Source organism: Ambystoma mexicanum, chromosome 4p (genome assembly GCF_040938575.1).
Source record: "Ambystoma mexicanum isolate Mex_15411 chromosome 4p, UKY_AmexF1_1, whole genome shotgun sequence".
In the NCBI taxonomy this organism is placed as follows: Eukaryota; Metazoa; Chordata; class Amphibia; order Caudata; family Ambystomatidae; genus Ambystoma; species Ambystoma mexicanum.
In genome coordinates this window covers 50,497,544-50,511,753 of record NC_090927.1, presented here as the reverse complement: position 1 = coordinate 50,511,753, position 14,210 = coordinate 50,497,544, and the positions used below count along the sequence as shown (strand labels likewise).

Sequence of the window (14,210 nt, the reverse complement as noted above, 5' to 3'; positions counted from 1 at the left end):
CAAAAGGGAGGTACTGTGCTTGCCCCCTCCCCACATTACACAGCTCTTTAGAAAATAATGCTACTCTTCATTTCGGAGCTGACTCTCAAGCCGCTTCATCTTCCAGTCCTATCTAGAAAGGAAGGCCCTGAAAAGTTGGCAGCAATTGCAAAGCAGGATTTGCCTTCATTTATTGGGGTTGGGGGGGTGGGGTCAATCGGTCAGGGGCTTACTTCCCCACACACTTCAGGAGCGCCACAGGGACTCTTCTCAAGCCTGCCAATAGGCTGCAGATATTTGCCCCCAGCCAATGCTGCACTTTGGGGGCAAGGGGCAGGTTTCAGGTGGCAAGACGGGCAGCAAAGGGTTAATGAGGCGTGCCCCAGCACTCACGCGCCTCCGAGAGGAACTGCAGACTCTCTTGCCCATTTTAGCAAAAGGGGACCGTCCATCCCTGATAGGGCTCGAACCGCTGCCCTTGGTTCTTGCGTGTTCTCTCAAGCTAGTCATTTTTAGATTGGTCTTGGTATTGTGCTTTGCTTAGCCACTGTAAGCAATGACAGCTCAATACCAGAGCAGCGTAAAGCTTGATTTCTGCCACTGAAAGTGCATCTCGGTCATTTGCGTGGGACACCACCGGTCAAGCTTCTCAAGCATCCTGCCAGTGGTGGACCCATGGGGCACTGCTCTCAGGATCTCCATAACCTGCTTCTTGCTGACAGCCTCCCATATGGTCTAGCGGTTAGGATTCCTGGTTTTCACCCAGGCGGCCCGGTATGGGAAGACTAGCCTTTTCTACATAGAACTCCCGATTCCGTTTCTGTTGCATTTACATTTTGAGAAAAGCCTGAATTTCCCCACATTGTTTCCCTTGGGGCCCCGGCGGCCCCATGCAGTCTGTCCGTGTTTCAGGCTCCCGATTCCTCAGTATGAGGGCTGGACTTGCAAGAAGAAGGGCCGACTACAAGCGGCTTGGGTATGAGGTGCATACCAATGTCTGCGGCTTTCATACCCGAGATCTCGTCTGCACCCACCTTTGAGGCGTGACGTGTCCCCCGCACCCCCCGTCAAGAGAGCAACGGTGGGACCACATTTGGAAAACAGGCCGCCTTGCATTGAAACCGTTGCTGCAAGACGTTAAAGGCCAGAGGAAAGAAGGGCGCCCTGACAGACCGTCATTTCCGCTGACCTCGAGTGTTAAGCGTTCAGTACCTCGGCCAAGGCTAGGGAGAAGACAGAGACTACGCAATCACAATTGGGGTTAAATTAAAAACAAAACGCGCTTCCCCGAGCCAGGTAGGAGTCGAACCTACAATCTTCTGATCCGTAGTCAGACGCGTTATCCATTGCGCCACCGGCCCTCGTGGGTCTGCGCATACCCCTATCCTTCCACAAAAGGGAGGTGCTGTGCTTGCCCCCTCCCCACATTACACAGCTCTTTAGAAAATAATGCTACTCTTCATTTCGGAGCTGACTCTCAAGCCGCTTCATCTTCCAGTCCTATCTAGAAAGGAAGGCCCTGAAAAGTTGGCAGCAATTGCAAAGCAGGATTTGCCTTCATTTATTGGGGTTGGGGGGGTGGGGTCAATCGGTCAGGGGCTTACTTCCCCACACACTTCAGGAGCGCCACAGGGACTCTTCTCCAGCCTGCCAATAGGCTGCAGATATTTGCCCCCAGCCAATGCTGCACTTTGGGGGCAAGGGGCAGGTTTCAGGTGGCAAGACGGGCAGCAAAGGGTTAATGAGGCGTGCCCCAGCACTCACGCGCCTCCGAGAGGAACTGCAGACTCTCTTGCCCATTTTAGCAAAAGGGGACCGTCCATCCCTGATAGGGCTCGAACCGCTGCCCTTGGTTCTTGCGTGTTCTCTCAAGCTAGTCATTTTTAGATTGGTCTTGGTATTGTGCTTTGCTTAGCCACTGTAAGCAATGACAGCTCAATACCAGAGCAGCGTAAAGCTTGATTTCTGCCACTGAAAGTGCATCTCGGTCATTTGCGTGGGACACCACCGGTCAAGCTTCTCAAGCATCCTGCCAGTGGTGGACCCATGGGGCACTGCTCTCAGGATCTCCATAACCTGCTTCTTGCTGACAGCCTCCCATATGGTCTAGCGGTTAGGATTCCTGGTTTTCACCCAGGCGGCCCGGGTTCGACTCCCGGTATGGGAAGACTAGCCTTTTCTACATAGAACTCCCGATTCCGTTTCTGTTGCATTTACATTTTGAGAAAAGCCTGAATTTCCCCACATTGTTTCCCTTGGGGCCCCGGCGGCCCCATGCAGTCTGTCCGTGTTTCAGGCTCCCGATTCCTCAGTATGAGGGCTGGACTTGCAAGAAGAAGGGCCGACTACAAGCGGCTTGGGTATGAGGTGCATACCAATGTCTGCGGCTTTCATACCCGAGATCTCGTCTGCACCCACCTTTGAGGCGTGACGTGTCCCCCGCACCCCCCGTCAAGAGAGCAACGGTGGGACCACATTTGGAAAACAGGCCGCCTTGCATTGAAACCGTTGCTGCAAGACGTTAAAGGCCAGAGGAAAGAAGGGCGCCCTGACAGACCGTCATTTCCGCTGACCTCGAGTGTTAAGCGTTCAGTACCTCGGCCAAGGCTAGGGAGAAGACAGAGACTACGCAATCACAATTGGGGTTAAATTAAAAACAAAACGCGCTTCCCCGAGCCAGGTAGGAGTCGAACCTACAATCTTCTGATCCGTAGTCAGACGCGTTATCCATTGCGCCACTGGCCCTCGTGGGTCTGCGCATACCCCTATCCTTCCACAAAAGGGAGGTGCTGTGCTTGCCCCCTCCCCACATTACACAGCTCTTTAGAAAATAATGCTACTCTTCATTTCGGAGCTGACTCTCAAGCCGCTTCATCTTCCAGTCCTATCTAGAAAGGAAGGCCCTGAAAAGTTGGCAGCAATTGCAAAGCAGGATTTGCCTTCATTTATTGGGGTTGGGGGGGTGGGGTCAATCGGTCAGGGGCTTACTTCCCCACACACTTCAGGAGCGCCACAGGGACTCTTCTCCAGCCTGCCAATAGGCTGCAGATATTTGCCCCCAGCCAATGCTGCACTTTGGGGGCAAGGGGCAGGTTTCAGGTGGCAAGACGGGCAGCAAAGGGTTAATGAGGCGTGCCCCAGCACTCACGCGCCTCCGAGAGGAACTGCAGACTCTCTTGCCCATTTTAGCAAAAGGGGACCGTCCATCCCTGATAGGGCTCGAACCGCTGCCCTTGGTTCTTGCGTGTTCTCTCAAGCTAGCCATTTTTAGATTGGTCTTGGTATTGTGCTTTGCTTAGCCACTGTAAGCAATGACAGCTCAATACCAGAGCAGCGTAAAGCTTGATTTCTGCCACTGAAAGTGCATCTCGGTCATTTGCGTGGGACACCACCGGTCAAGCTTCTCAAGCATCCTGCCAGTGGTGGACCCATGGGGCACTGCTCTCAGGATCTCCATAACCTGCTTCTTGCTGACAGCCTCCCATATGGTCTAGCGGTTAGGATTCCTGGTTTTCACCCAGGCGGCCCGGGTTCGACTCCCGGTATGGGAAGACTAGCCTTTTCTACATAGAACTCCCGATTCCGTTTCTGTTGCATTTACATTTTGAGAAAAGCCTGAATTTCCCCACATTGTTTCCCTTGGGGCCCCGGCGGCCCCATGCAGTCTGTCCGTGTTTCAGGCTCCCGATTCCTCAGTATGAGGGCTGGACTTGCAAGAAGAAGGGCCGACTACAAGCGGCTTGGGTATGAGGTGCATACCAATGTCTGCGGCTTTCATACCCGAGATCTCGTCTGCACCCACCTTTGAGGCGTGACGTGTCCCCCGCACCCCCCGTCAAGAGAGCAACGGTGGGACCACATTTGGAAAACAGGCCGCCTTGCATTGAAACCGTTGCTGCAAGACGTTAAAGGCCAGAGGAAAGAAGGGCGCCCTGACAGACCGTCATTTCCGCTGACCTCGAGTGTTAAGCGTTCAGTACCTCGGCCAAGGCTAGGGAGAAGACAGAGACTACGCAATCACAATTGGGGTTAAATTAAAAACAAAACGCGCTTCCCCGAGCCAGGTAGGAGTCGAACCTACAATCTTCTGATCCGTAGTCAGACGCGTTATCCATTGCGCCACTGGCCCTCGTGGGTCTGCGCATACCCCTATCCTTCCACAAAAGGGAGGTGCTGTGCTTGCCCCCTCCCCACATTACACAGCTCTTTAGAAAATAATGCTACTCTTCATTTCGGAGCTGACTCTCAAGCCGCTTCATCTTCCAGTCCTATCTAGAAAGGAAGGCCCTGAAAAGTTGGCAGCAATTGCAAAGCAGGATTTGCCTTCATTTATTGGGGTTGGGGGGGTGGGGTCAATCGGTCAGGGGCTTACTTCCCCACACACTTCAGGAGCACCACAGGGACTCTTCTCCAGCCTGCCAATAGGCTGCAGATATTTGCCCCCAGCCAATGCTGCACTTTGGGGGCAAGGGGCAGGTTTCAGGTGGCAAGACGGGCAGCAAAGGGTTAATGAGGCGTGCCCCAGCACTCACGCGCCTCCGAGAGGAACTGCAGACTCTCTTGCCCATTTTAGCAAAAGGGGACCGTCCATCCCTGATAGGGCTCGAACCGCTGCCCTTGGTTCTTGCGTGTTCTCTCAAGCTAGTCATTTTTAGATTGGTCTTGGTATTGTGCTTTGCTTAGCCACTGTAAGCAATGACAGCTCAATACCAGAGCAGCGTAAAGCTTGATTTCTGCCACTGAAAGTGCATCTCGGTCATTTGCGTGGGACACCACCGGTCAAGCTTCTCAAGCATCCTGCCAGTGGTGGACCCATGGGGCACTGCTCTCAGGATCTCCATAACCTGCTTCTTGCTGACCGCCTCCCATATGGTCTAGCGGTTAGGATTCCTGGTTTTCACCCAGGCGGCCCGGGTTCGACTCCCGGTATGGGAAGACTAGCCTTTTCTACATAGAACTCCCGTTTCTGTTGCATTTACATTTTGAGAAAAGCCTGAATTTCCCCACATTGTTTCCCTTGGGGCCCCGGCGGCCCCATGCAGTCTGTCCGTGTTTCAGGCTCCCGATTCCTCAGTATGAGGGCTGGACTTGCAAGAAGAAGGGCCGACTACAAGCGGCTTGGGTATGAGGTGCATACCAATGTCTGCGGCTTTCATACCCGAGATCTCGTCTGCACCCACCTTTGAGGCGTGACGTGTCCCCCGCACCCCCCGTCAAGAGAGCAACGGTGGGACCACATTTGGAAAACAGGCCGCCTTGCATTGAAACCGTTGCTGCAAGACGTTAAAGGCCAGAGGAAAGAAGGGCGCCCTGACAGACCGTCATTTCCGCTGACCTCGAGTGTTAAGCGTTCAGTACCTCGGCCAAGGCTAGGGAGAAGACAGAGACTACGCAATCACAATTGGGGTTAAATTAAAAACAAAACGCGCTTCCCCGAGCCAGGTAGGAGTCGAACCTACAATCTTCTGATCCGTAGTCAGACGCGTTATCCATTGCGCCACTGGCCCTCGTGGGTCTGCGCATACCCCTATCCTTCCACAAAAGGGAGGTGCTGTGCTTGCCCCCTCCCCACATTACACAGCTCTTTAGAAAATAATGCTACTCTTCATTTCGGAGCTGACTCTCAAGCCGCTTCATCTTCCAGTCCTATCTAGAAAGGAAGGCCCTGAAAAGTTGGCAGCAATTGCAAAGCAGGATTTGCCTTCATTTATTGGGGTTGGGGGGGTGGGGTCAATCGGTCAGGGGCTTACTTCCCCACACACTTCAGGAGCGCCACAGGGACTCTTCTCCAGCCTGCCAATAGGCTGCAGATATTTGCCCCCAGCCAATGCTGCACTTTGGGGGCAAGGGGCAGGTTTCAGGTGGCAAGACGGGCAGCAAAGGGTTAATGAGGCGTGCCCCAGCACTCACGCGCCTCCGAGAGGAACTGCAGACTCTCTTGCCCATTTTAGCAAAAGGGGACCGTCCATCCCTGATAGGGCTCGAACCGCTGCCCTTGGTTCTTGCGTGTTCTCTCAAGCTAGTCATTTTTAGATTGGTCTTGGTATTGTGCTTTGCTTAGCCACTGTAAGCAATGACAGCTCAATACCAGAGCAGCGTAAAGCTTGATTTCTGCCACTGAAAGTGCATCTCGGTCATTTGCGTGGGACACCACCGGTCAAGCTTCTCAAGCATCCTGCCAGTGGTGGACCCATGGGGCACTGCTCTCAGGATCTCCATAACCTGCTTCTTGCTGACAGCCTCCCATATGGTCTAGCGGTTAGGATTCCTGGTTTTCACCCAGGCGGCCCGGTATGGGAAGACTAGCCTTTTCTACATAGAACTCCCGATTCCGTTTCTGTTGCATTTACATTTTGAGAAAAGCCTGAATTTCCCCACATTGTTTCCCTTGGGGCCCCGGCGGCCCCATGCAGTCTGTCCGTGTTTCAGGCTCCCGATTCCTCAGTATGAGGGCTGGACTTGCAAGAAGAAGGGCCGACTACAAGCGGCTTGGGTATGAGGTGCATACCAATGTCTGCGGCTTTCATACCCGAGATCTCGTCTGCACCCACCTTTGAGGCGTGACGTGTCCCCCGCACCCCCCGTCAAGAGAGCAACGGTGGGACCACATTTGGAAAACAGGCCGCCTTGCATTGAAACCGTTGCTGCAAGACGTTAAAGGCCAGAGGAAAGAAGGGCGCCCTGACAGACCGTCATTTCCGCTGACCTCGAGTGTTAAGCGTTCAGTACCTCGGCCAAGGCTAGGGAGAAGACAGAGACTAGGCAATCACAATTGGGGTTAAATTAAAAACAAAACGCGCTTCCCCGAGCCAGGTAGGAGTCGAACCTACAATCTTCTGATCCGTAGTCAGACGCGTTATCCATTGCGCCACTGGCCCTCGTGGGTCTGCGCATACCCCTATCCTTCCACAAAAGGGAGGTGCTGTGCTTGCCCCCTCCCCACATTACACAGCTCTTTAGAAAATAATGCTACTCTTCATTTCGGAGCTGACTCTCAAGCCGCTTCATCTTCCAGTCCTATCTAGAAAGGAAGGCCCTGAAAAGTTGGCAGCAATTGCAAAGCAGGATTTGCCTTCATTTATTGGGGTTGGGGGGGTGGGGTCAATCGGTCAGGGGCTTACTTCCCCACACACTTCAGGAGCGCCACAGGGACTCTTCTCCAGCCTGCCAATAGGCTGCAGATATTTGCCCCCAGCCAATGCTGCACTTTGGGGGCAAGGGGCAGGTTTCAGGTGGCAAGACGGGCAGCAAAGGGTTAATGAGGCGTGCCCCAGCACTCACGCGCCTCCGAGAGGAACTGCAGACTCTCTTGCCCATTTTAGCAAAAGGGGACCGTCCATCCCTGATAGGGCTCGAACCGCTGCCCTTGGTTCTTGCGTGTTCTCTCAAGCTAGTCATTTTTAGATTGGTCTTGGTATTGTGCTTTGCTTAGCCACTGTAAGCAATGACAGCTCAATACCAGAGCAGCGTAAAGCTTGATTTCTGCCACTGAAAGTGCATCTCGGTCATTTGCGTGGGACACCACCGGTCAAGCTTCTCAAGCATCCTGCCAGTGGTGGACCCATGGGGCACTGCTCTCAGGATCTCCATAACCTGCTGCTTGCTGACAGCCTCCCATATGGTCTAGCGGTTAGGATTCCTGGTTTTCACCCAGGCGGCCCGGTATGGGAAGACTAGCCTTTTCTACATAGAACTCCCGATTCCGTTTCTGTTGCATTTACATTTTGAGAAAAGCCTGAATTTCCCCACATTGTTTCCCTTGGGGCCCCGGCGGCCCCATGCAGTCTGTCCGTGTTTCAGGCTCCCGATTCCTCAGTATGAGGGCTGGACTTGCAAGAAGAAGGGCCGACTACAAGCGGCTTGGGTATGAGGTGCATACCAATGTCTGCGGCTTTCATACCCGAGATCTCGTCTGCACCCACCTTTGAGGCGTGACGTGTCCCCCGCACCCCCCGTCAAGAGAGCAACGGTGGGACCACATTTGGAAAACAGGCCGCCTTGCATTGAAACCGTTGCTGCAAGACGTTAAAGGCCAGAGGAAAGAAGGGCGCCCTGACAGACCGTCATTTCCGCTGACCTCGAGTGTTAAGCGTTCAGTACCTCGGCCAAGGCTAGGGAGAAGACAGAGACTACGCAATCACAATTGGGGTTAAATTAAAAACAAAACGCGCTTCCCCGAGCCAGGTAGGAGTCAAACCTACAATCTTCTGATCCGTAGTCAGACGCGTTATCCATTGCGCCACTGGCCCTCGTGGGTCTGCGCATACCCCTATCCTTCCACAAAAGGGAGGTACTGTGCTTGCCCCCTCCCCACATTACACAGCTCTTTAGAAAATAATGCTACTCTTCATTTCGGAGCTGACTCTCAAGCCGCTTCATCTTCCAGTCCTATCTAGAAAGGAAGGCCCTGAAAAGTTGGCAGCAATTGCAAAGCAGGATTTGCCTTCATTTATTGGGGTTGGGGGGGTGGGGTCAATCGGTCAGGGGCTTCCTTCCCCACACACTTCAGGAGCGCCACAGGGACTCTTCTCCAGCCTGCCAATAGGCTGCAGATATTTGCCCCCAGCCAATGCTGCACTTTGGGGGCAAGGGGCAGGTTTCAGGTGGCAAGACGGGCAGCAAAGGGTTAATGAGGCATGCCCCAGCACTCACGCGCCTCCGAGAGGAACTGCAGACTCTCTTGCCCATTTTAGCAAAAGGGGACCGTCCACCCCTGATAGGGCTCGAACCGCTGCCCTTGGTTCTTGCGTGTTCTCTCAAGCTAGTCATTTTTAGATTGGTCTTGGTATTGTGCTTTGCTTAGCCACTGTAAGCAATGACAGCTCAATACCAGAGCAGCGTAAAGCTTGATTTCTGCCACTGAAAGTGCATCTCGGTCATTTGCGTGGGACACCACCGGTCAAGCTTCTCAAGCATCCTGCCAGTGGTGGACCCATGGGGCACTGCTCTCAGGATCTCCATAACCTGCTTCTTGCTGACAGCCTCCCATATGGTCTAGCGGTTAGGATTCCTGGTTTTCACCCAGACGGCCCGGGTTCGACTCCCGGTATGGGAAGACTAGCCTTTTCTACATAGAACTCCCGTTTCTGTTGCATTTACATTTTGAGAAAAGCCTGAATTTCCCCACATTGTTTCCCTTGGGGCCCCGGCGGCCCCATGCAGTCTGTCCGTGTTTCAGGCTCCCGATTCCTCAGTATGAGGGCTGGACTTGCAAGAAGAAGGGCCGACTACAAGCGGCTTGGGTATGAGGTGCATACCAATGTCTGCGGCTTTCATACCCGAGATCTCGTCTGCACCCACCTTTGAGGCGTGACGTGTCCCCCGCACCCCCCGTCAAGAGAGCAACGGTGGGACCACATTTGGAAAACAGGCCGCCTTGCATTGAAACCGTTGCTGCAAGACGTTAAAGGCCAGAGGAAAGAAGGGCGCCCTGACAGACCGTCATTTCCGCTGACCTCGAGTGTTAAGCGTTCAGTACCTCGGCCAAGGCTAGGGAGAAGACAGAGACTACGCAATCACAATTGGGGTTAAATTAAAAACAAAACGCGCTTCCCCGAGCCAGGTAGGAGTCGAACCTACAATCTTCTGATCCGTAGTCAGACGCGTTATCCATTGCGCCACTGGCCCTCGTGGGTCTGCGCATACCCCTATCCTTCCACAAAAGGGAGGTGCTGTGCTTGCCCCCTCCCCACATTACACAGCTCTTTAGAAAATAATGCTACTCTTCATTTCGGAGCTGACTCTCAAGCCGCTTCATCTTCCAGTCCTATCTAGAAAGGAAGGCCCTGAAAAGTTGGCAGCAATTGCAAAGCAGGATTTGCCTTCATTTATTGGGGTTGGGGGGGTGGGGTCAATCGGTCAGGGGCTTACTTCCCCACACACTTCAGGAGCGCCACAGGGACTCTTCTCCAGCCTGCCAATAGGCTGCAGATATTTGCCCCCAGCCAATGCTGCACTTTGGGGGCAAGGGGCAGGTTTCAGGTGGCAAGACGGGCAGCAAAGGGTTAATGAGGCGTGCCCCAGCACTCACGCGCCTCCGAGAGGAACTGCAGACTCTCTTGCCCATTTTAGCAAAAGGGGACCGTCCATCCCTGATAGGGCTCGAACCGCTGCCCTTGGTTCTTGCGTGTTCTCTCAAGCTAGTCATTTTTAGATTGGTCTTGGTATTGTGCTTTGCTTAGCCACTGTAAGCAATGACAGCTCAATACCAGAGCAGCGTAAAGCTTGATTTCTGCCACTGAAAGTGCATCTCGGTCATTTGCGTGGGACACCACCGGTCAAGCTTCTCAAGCATCCTGCCAGTGGTGGACCCATGGGGCACTGCTCTCAGGATCTCCATAACCTGCTTCTTTCTGACAGCCTCCCATATGGTCTAGCGGTTAGGATTCCTGGTTTTCACCCAGGCGGCCCGGGTTCGACTCCCGGTATGGGAAGACTAGCCTTTTCTACATAGAACTCCCGATTCCGTTTCTGTTGCATTTACATTTTGAGAAAAGCCTGAATTTCCCCACATTGTTTCCCTTGGGGCCCCGGCGGCCCCATGCAGTCTGTCCGTGTTTCAGGCTCCCGATTCCTCAGTATGAGGGCTGGACTTGCAAGAAGAAGGGCCGACTACAAGCGGCTTGGGTATGAGGTGCATACCAATGTCTGCGGCTTTCATACCCGAGATCTCGTCTGCACCCACCTTTGAGGCGTGACGTGTCCCCCGCACCCCCCGTCAAGAGAGCAACGGTGGGACCACATTTGGAAAACAGGCCGCCTTGCATTGAAACCGTTGCTGCAAGACGTTAAAGGCCAGAGGAAAGAAGGGCGCCCTGACAGACCGTCATTTCCGCTGACCTCGAGTGTTAAGCGTTCAGTACCTCGGCCAAGGCTAGGGAGAAGACAGAGACTACGCAATCACAATTGGGGTTAAATTAAAAACAAAACGCGCTTCCCCGAGCCAGGTAGGAGTCGAACCTACAATCTTCTGATCCGTAGTCAGACGCGTTATCCATTGCGCCACTGGCCCTCGTGGGTCTCCGCATACCCCTATCCTTCCACAAAAGGGAGGTGCTGTGCTTGCCCCCTCCCCACATTACACAGCTCTTTAGAAAATAATGCTACTCTTCATTTCGGAGCTGACTCTCAAGCCGCTTCATCTTCCAGTCCTATCTAGAAAGGAAGGCCCTGAAAAGTTGGCAGCAATTGCAAAGCAGGATTTGCCTTCATTTATTGGGGTTGGGGGGGTGGGGTCAATCGGTCAGGGGCTTACTTCCCCACACACTTCAGGAGCGCCACAGGGACTCTTCTCCAGCCTGCCAATAGGCTGCAGATATTTGCCCCCAGCCAATGCTGCACTTTGGGGGCAAGGGGCAGGTTTCAGGTGGCAAGACGGGCAGCAAAGGGTTAATGAGGCGTGCCCCAGCACTCACGCGCCTCCGAGAGGAACTGCAGACTCTCTTGCCCATTTTAGCAAAAGGGGACCGTCCATCCCTGATAGGGCTCGAACCGCTGCCCTTGGTTCTTGCGTGTTCTCTCAAGCTAGTCATTTTTAGATTGGTCTTGGTATTGTGCTTTGCTTAGCCACTGTAAGCAATGACAGCTCAATACCAGAGCAGCGTAAAGCTTGATTTCTGCCACTGAAAGTGCATCTCGGTCATTTGCGTGGGACACCACCGGTCAAGCTTCTCAAGCATCCTGCCAGTGGTGGACCCATGGGGCACTGCTCTCAGGATCTCCATAACCTGCTTCTTGCTGACAGCCTCCCATATGGTCTAGCGGTTAGGATTCCTGGTTTTCACCCAGGCGGCCCGGGTTCGACTCCCGGTATGGGAAGACTAGCCTTTTCTACATAGAACTCCCGATTCCGTTTCTGTTGCATTTACATTTTGAGAAAAGCCTGAATTTCCCCACATTGTTTCCCTTGGGGCCCCGGCGGCCCCATGCAGTCTGTCCGTGTTTCAGGCTCCCGATTCCTCAGTATGAGGGCTGGACTTGCAAGAAGAAGGGCCGACTACAAGCGGCTTGGGTATGAGGTGCATACCAATGTCTGCGGCTTTCATACCCGAGATCTCGTCTGCACCCACCTTTGAGGCGTGACGTGTCCCCCGCACCCCCCATCAAGAGAGCAACGGTGGGACCACATTTGGAAAACAGGCCGCCTTGCATTGAAACCGTTGCTGCAAGACGTTAAAGGCCAGAGGAAAGAAGGGCGCCCTGACAGACCGTCATTTCCGCTGACCTCGAGTGTTAAGCGTTCAGTACCTCGGCCAAGGCTAGGGAGAAGACAGAGACTACGCAATCACAATTGGGGTTAAATTAAAAACAAAACGCACTTCCCCGAGCCAGGTAGGAGTCGAACCTACAATCTTCTGATCCGTAGTCAGACGCGTTACCCATTGCGCCACTGGCCCTCGTGGGTCTGCGCATACCCCTATCCTTCCACAAAAGGGAGGTGCTGTGCTTGCCCCCTCCCCACATTACACAGCTCTTTAGAAAATAATGCTACTCTTCATTTCGGAGCTGACTCTCAAGCCGCTTCATCTTCCAGTCCTATCTAGAAAGGAAGGCCCTGAAAAGTTGGCAGCAATTGCAAAGCAGGATTTGCCTTCATTTATTGGGGTTGGGGGGGTGGGGTCAATCGGTCAGGGGCTTACTTCCCCACACACTTCAGGAGCGCCACAGGGACTCTTCTCCAGCCTGCCAATAGGCTGCAGATATTTGCCCCCAGCCAATGCTGCACTTTGGGGGCAAGGGGCAGGTTTCAGGTGGCAAGACGGGCAGCAAAGGGTTAATGAGGCGTGCCCCAGCACTCACGCGCCTCCGAGAGGAACTGCAGACTCTCTTGCCCATTTTAGCAAAAGGGGACCGTCCATCCCTGATAGGGCTCGAACCGCTGCCCTTGGTTCTTGCGTGTTCTCTCAAGCTAGTCATTTTTAGATTGGTCTTGGTATTGTGCTTTGCTTAGCCACTGTAAGCAATGACAGCTCAATACCAGAGCAGCGTAAAGCTTGATTTCTGCCACTGAAAGTGCATCTCGGTCATTTGCGTGGGACACCACCGGTCAAGCTTCTCAAGCATCCTGCCAGTGGTGGACCCATGGGGCACTGCTCTCAGGATCTCCATAACCTGCTTCTTGCTGACAGCCTCCCATATGGTCTAGCGGTTAGGATTCCTGGTTTTCACCCAGACGGCCCGGTATGGGAAGACTAGCCTTTTCTACATAGAACTCCCGATTCCGTTTCTGTTGCATTTACATTTTGAGAAAAGCCTGAATTTCCCCACATTGTTTCCCTTGGGGCCCCGGCGGCCCCATGTAGTCTGTCCGTGTTTCAGGCTCCCGATTCCTCAGTATGAGGGCTGGACTTGCAAGAAGAAGGGCCGACTACAAGCGGCTTGGGTATGAGGTGCATACCAATGTCTGCGGCTTTCATACCCGAGATCTCGTCTGCACCCACCTTTGAGGCGTGACGTGTCCCCCGCACCCCCCGTCAAGAGAGCAACGGTGGGACCACATTTGGAAAACAGGCCGCCTTGCATTGAAACCGTTGCTGCAAGACGTTAAAGGCCAGAGGAAAGAAGGGCGCCCTGACAGACCGTCATTTCCGCTGACCTCGAGTGTTAAGCGTTCAGTACCTCGGCCAAGGCTAGGGAGAAGACAGAGACTACGCAATCACAATTGGGGTTAAATTAAAAACAAAACGCGCTTCCCCGAGCCAGGTAGGAGTCGAACCTACAATCTTCTGATCCGTAGTCAGACGCGTTATCCATTGCGCCACTGGCCCTCGTGGGTCTGCGCATACCCCTATCCTTCCACAAAAGGGAGGTACTGTGCTTGCCCCCTCCCCACATTACACAGCTCTTTAGAAAATAATGCTACTCTTCATTTCGGAGCTGACTCTCAAGCCGCTTCATCTTCCAGTCCTAGCTAGAAAGGAAGGCCCTGAAAAGTTGGCAGCAATTGCAAAGCAGGATTTGCCTTCATTTATTGGGGTTGGGGGGGTGGGGTCAATCGGTCAGGGGCTTCCTTCCCCACACACTTCAGGAGCGCCACAGGGACTCTTCTCCAGCCTGCCAATAGGCTGCAGATATTTGCCCCCAGCCAATGCTGCACTTTGGGGGCAAGGGGCAGGTTTCAGGTGGCAAGACGGGCAGCAAAGGGTTAATGAGGCATGCCCCAGCACTCACGCGCCTCCGAGAGGAACTGCAGACTCTCTTGCCCATTTTAGCAAAAGGGGACCGTCCACCCC

General features: G+C 53.7%; 16 non-coding genes across 16 annotated transcripts; 6 read left to right on the top strand and 10 right to left on the bottom strand.

Annotated features, from left to right (window-relative positions):
- Positions 1–1,267: 1,267 nt before the first annotated feature.
- TRNAR-ACG (transfer RNA arginine (anticodon ACG)) lies at positions 1,268–1,340 on the bottom strand. The gene has a single exon. It is a non-coding gene; the product is annotated as a tRNA-Arg (tRNA).
- A 734-nt stretch (positions 1,341–2,074) lies between these two features.
- TRNAE-UUC (transfer RNA glutamic acid (anticodon UUC)) lies at positions 2,075–2,146 on the top strand. Its single transcript has one exon. It is a non-coding gene; the product is annotated as a tRNA-Glu (tRNA).
- Positions 2,147–2,651: 505 nt separating this feature from the next.
- Positions 2,652–2,724, bottom strand: TRNAR-ACG (transfer RNA arginine (anticodon ACG)). The gene has a single exon. It is a non-coding gene; the product is annotated as a tRNA-Arg (tRNA).
- Positions 2,725–3,458: 734 nt separating this feature from the next.
- TRNAE-UUC (transfer RNA glutamic acid (anticodon UUC)) lies at positions 3,459–3,530 on the top strand. The gene has a single exon. It is a non-coding gene; the product is annotated as a tRNA-Glu (tRNA).
- Positions 3,531–4,035: 505 nt separating this feature from the next.
- Positions 4,036–4,108, bottom strand: TRNAR-ACG (transfer RNA arginine (anticodon ACG)). The gene has a single exon. It is a non-coding gene; the product is annotated as a tRNA-Arg (tRNA).
- A 734-nt stretch (positions 4,109–4,842) lies between these two features.
- Positions 4,843–4,914, top strand: TRNAE-UUC (transfer RNA glutamic acid (anticodon UUC)). Its single transcript has one exon. It is a non-coding gene; the product is annotated as a tRNA-Glu (tRNA).
- Positions 4,915–5,413: 499 nt separating this feature from the next.
- TRNAR-ACG (transfer RNA arginine (anticodon ACG)) lies at positions 5,414–5,486 on the bottom strand. The gene has a single exon. It is a non-coding gene; the product is annotated as a tRNA-Arg (tRNA).
- A 1,298-nt stretch (positions 5,487–6,784) lies between these two features.
- On the bottom strand, positions 6,785–6,857 carry TRNAR-ACG (transfer RNA arginine (anticodon ACG)). Its single transcript has one exon. It is a non-coding gene; the product is annotated as a tRNA-Arg (tRNA).
- Positions 6,858–8,155: 1,298 nt separating this feature from the next.
- On the bottom strand, positions 8,156–8,228 carry TRNAR-ACG (transfer RNA arginine (anticodon ACG)). The gene has a single exon. It is a non-coding gene; the product is annotated as a tRNA-Arg (tRNA).
- Positions 8,229–8,962: 734 nt separating this feature from the next.
- TRNAE-UUC (transfer RNA glutamic acid (anticodon UUC)) lies at positions 8,963–9,034 on the top strand. Its single transcript has one exon. It is a non-coding gene; the product is annotated as a tRNA-Glu (tRNA).
- A 499-nt stretch (positions 9,035–9,533) lies between these two features.
- On the bottom strand, positions 9,534–9,606 carry TRNAR-ACG (transfer RNA arginine (anticodon ACG)). The gene has a single exon. It is a non-coding gene; the product is annotated as a tRNA-Arg (tRNA).
- A 734-nt stretch (positions 9,607–10,340) lies between these two features.
- Positions 10,341–10,412, top strand: TRNAE-UUC (transfer RNA glutamic acid (anticodon UUC)). Its single transcript has one exon. It is a non-coding gene; the product is annotated as a tRNA-Glu (tRNA).
- Positions 10,413–10,917: 505 nt separating this feature from the next.
- Positions 10,918–10,990, bottom strand: TRNAR-ACG (transfer RNA arginine (anticodon ACG)). The gene has a single exon. It is a non-coding gene; the product is annotated as a tRNA-Arg (tRNA).
- Positions 10,991–11,724: 734 nt separating this feature from the next.
- On the top strand, positions 11,725–11,796 carry TRNAE-UUC (transfer RNA glutamic acid (anticodon UUC)). Its single transcript has one exon. It is a non-coding gene; the product is annotated as a tRNA-Glu (tRNA).
- Positions 11,797–12,301: 505 nt separating this feature from the next.
- On the bottom strand, positions 12,302–12,374 carry TRNAR-ACG (transfer RNA arginine (anticodon ACG)). The gene has a single exon. It is a non-coding gene; the product is annotated as a tRNA-Arg (tRNA).
- A 1,298-nt stretch (positions 12,375–13,672) lies between these two features.
- Positions 13,673–13,745, bottom strand: TRNAR-ACG (transfer RNA arginine (anticodon ACG)). The gene has a single exon. It is a non-coding gene; the product is annotated as a tRNA-Arg (tRNA).
- Between the last annotated feature and the right edge of the window lie 465 nt (positions 13,746–14,210).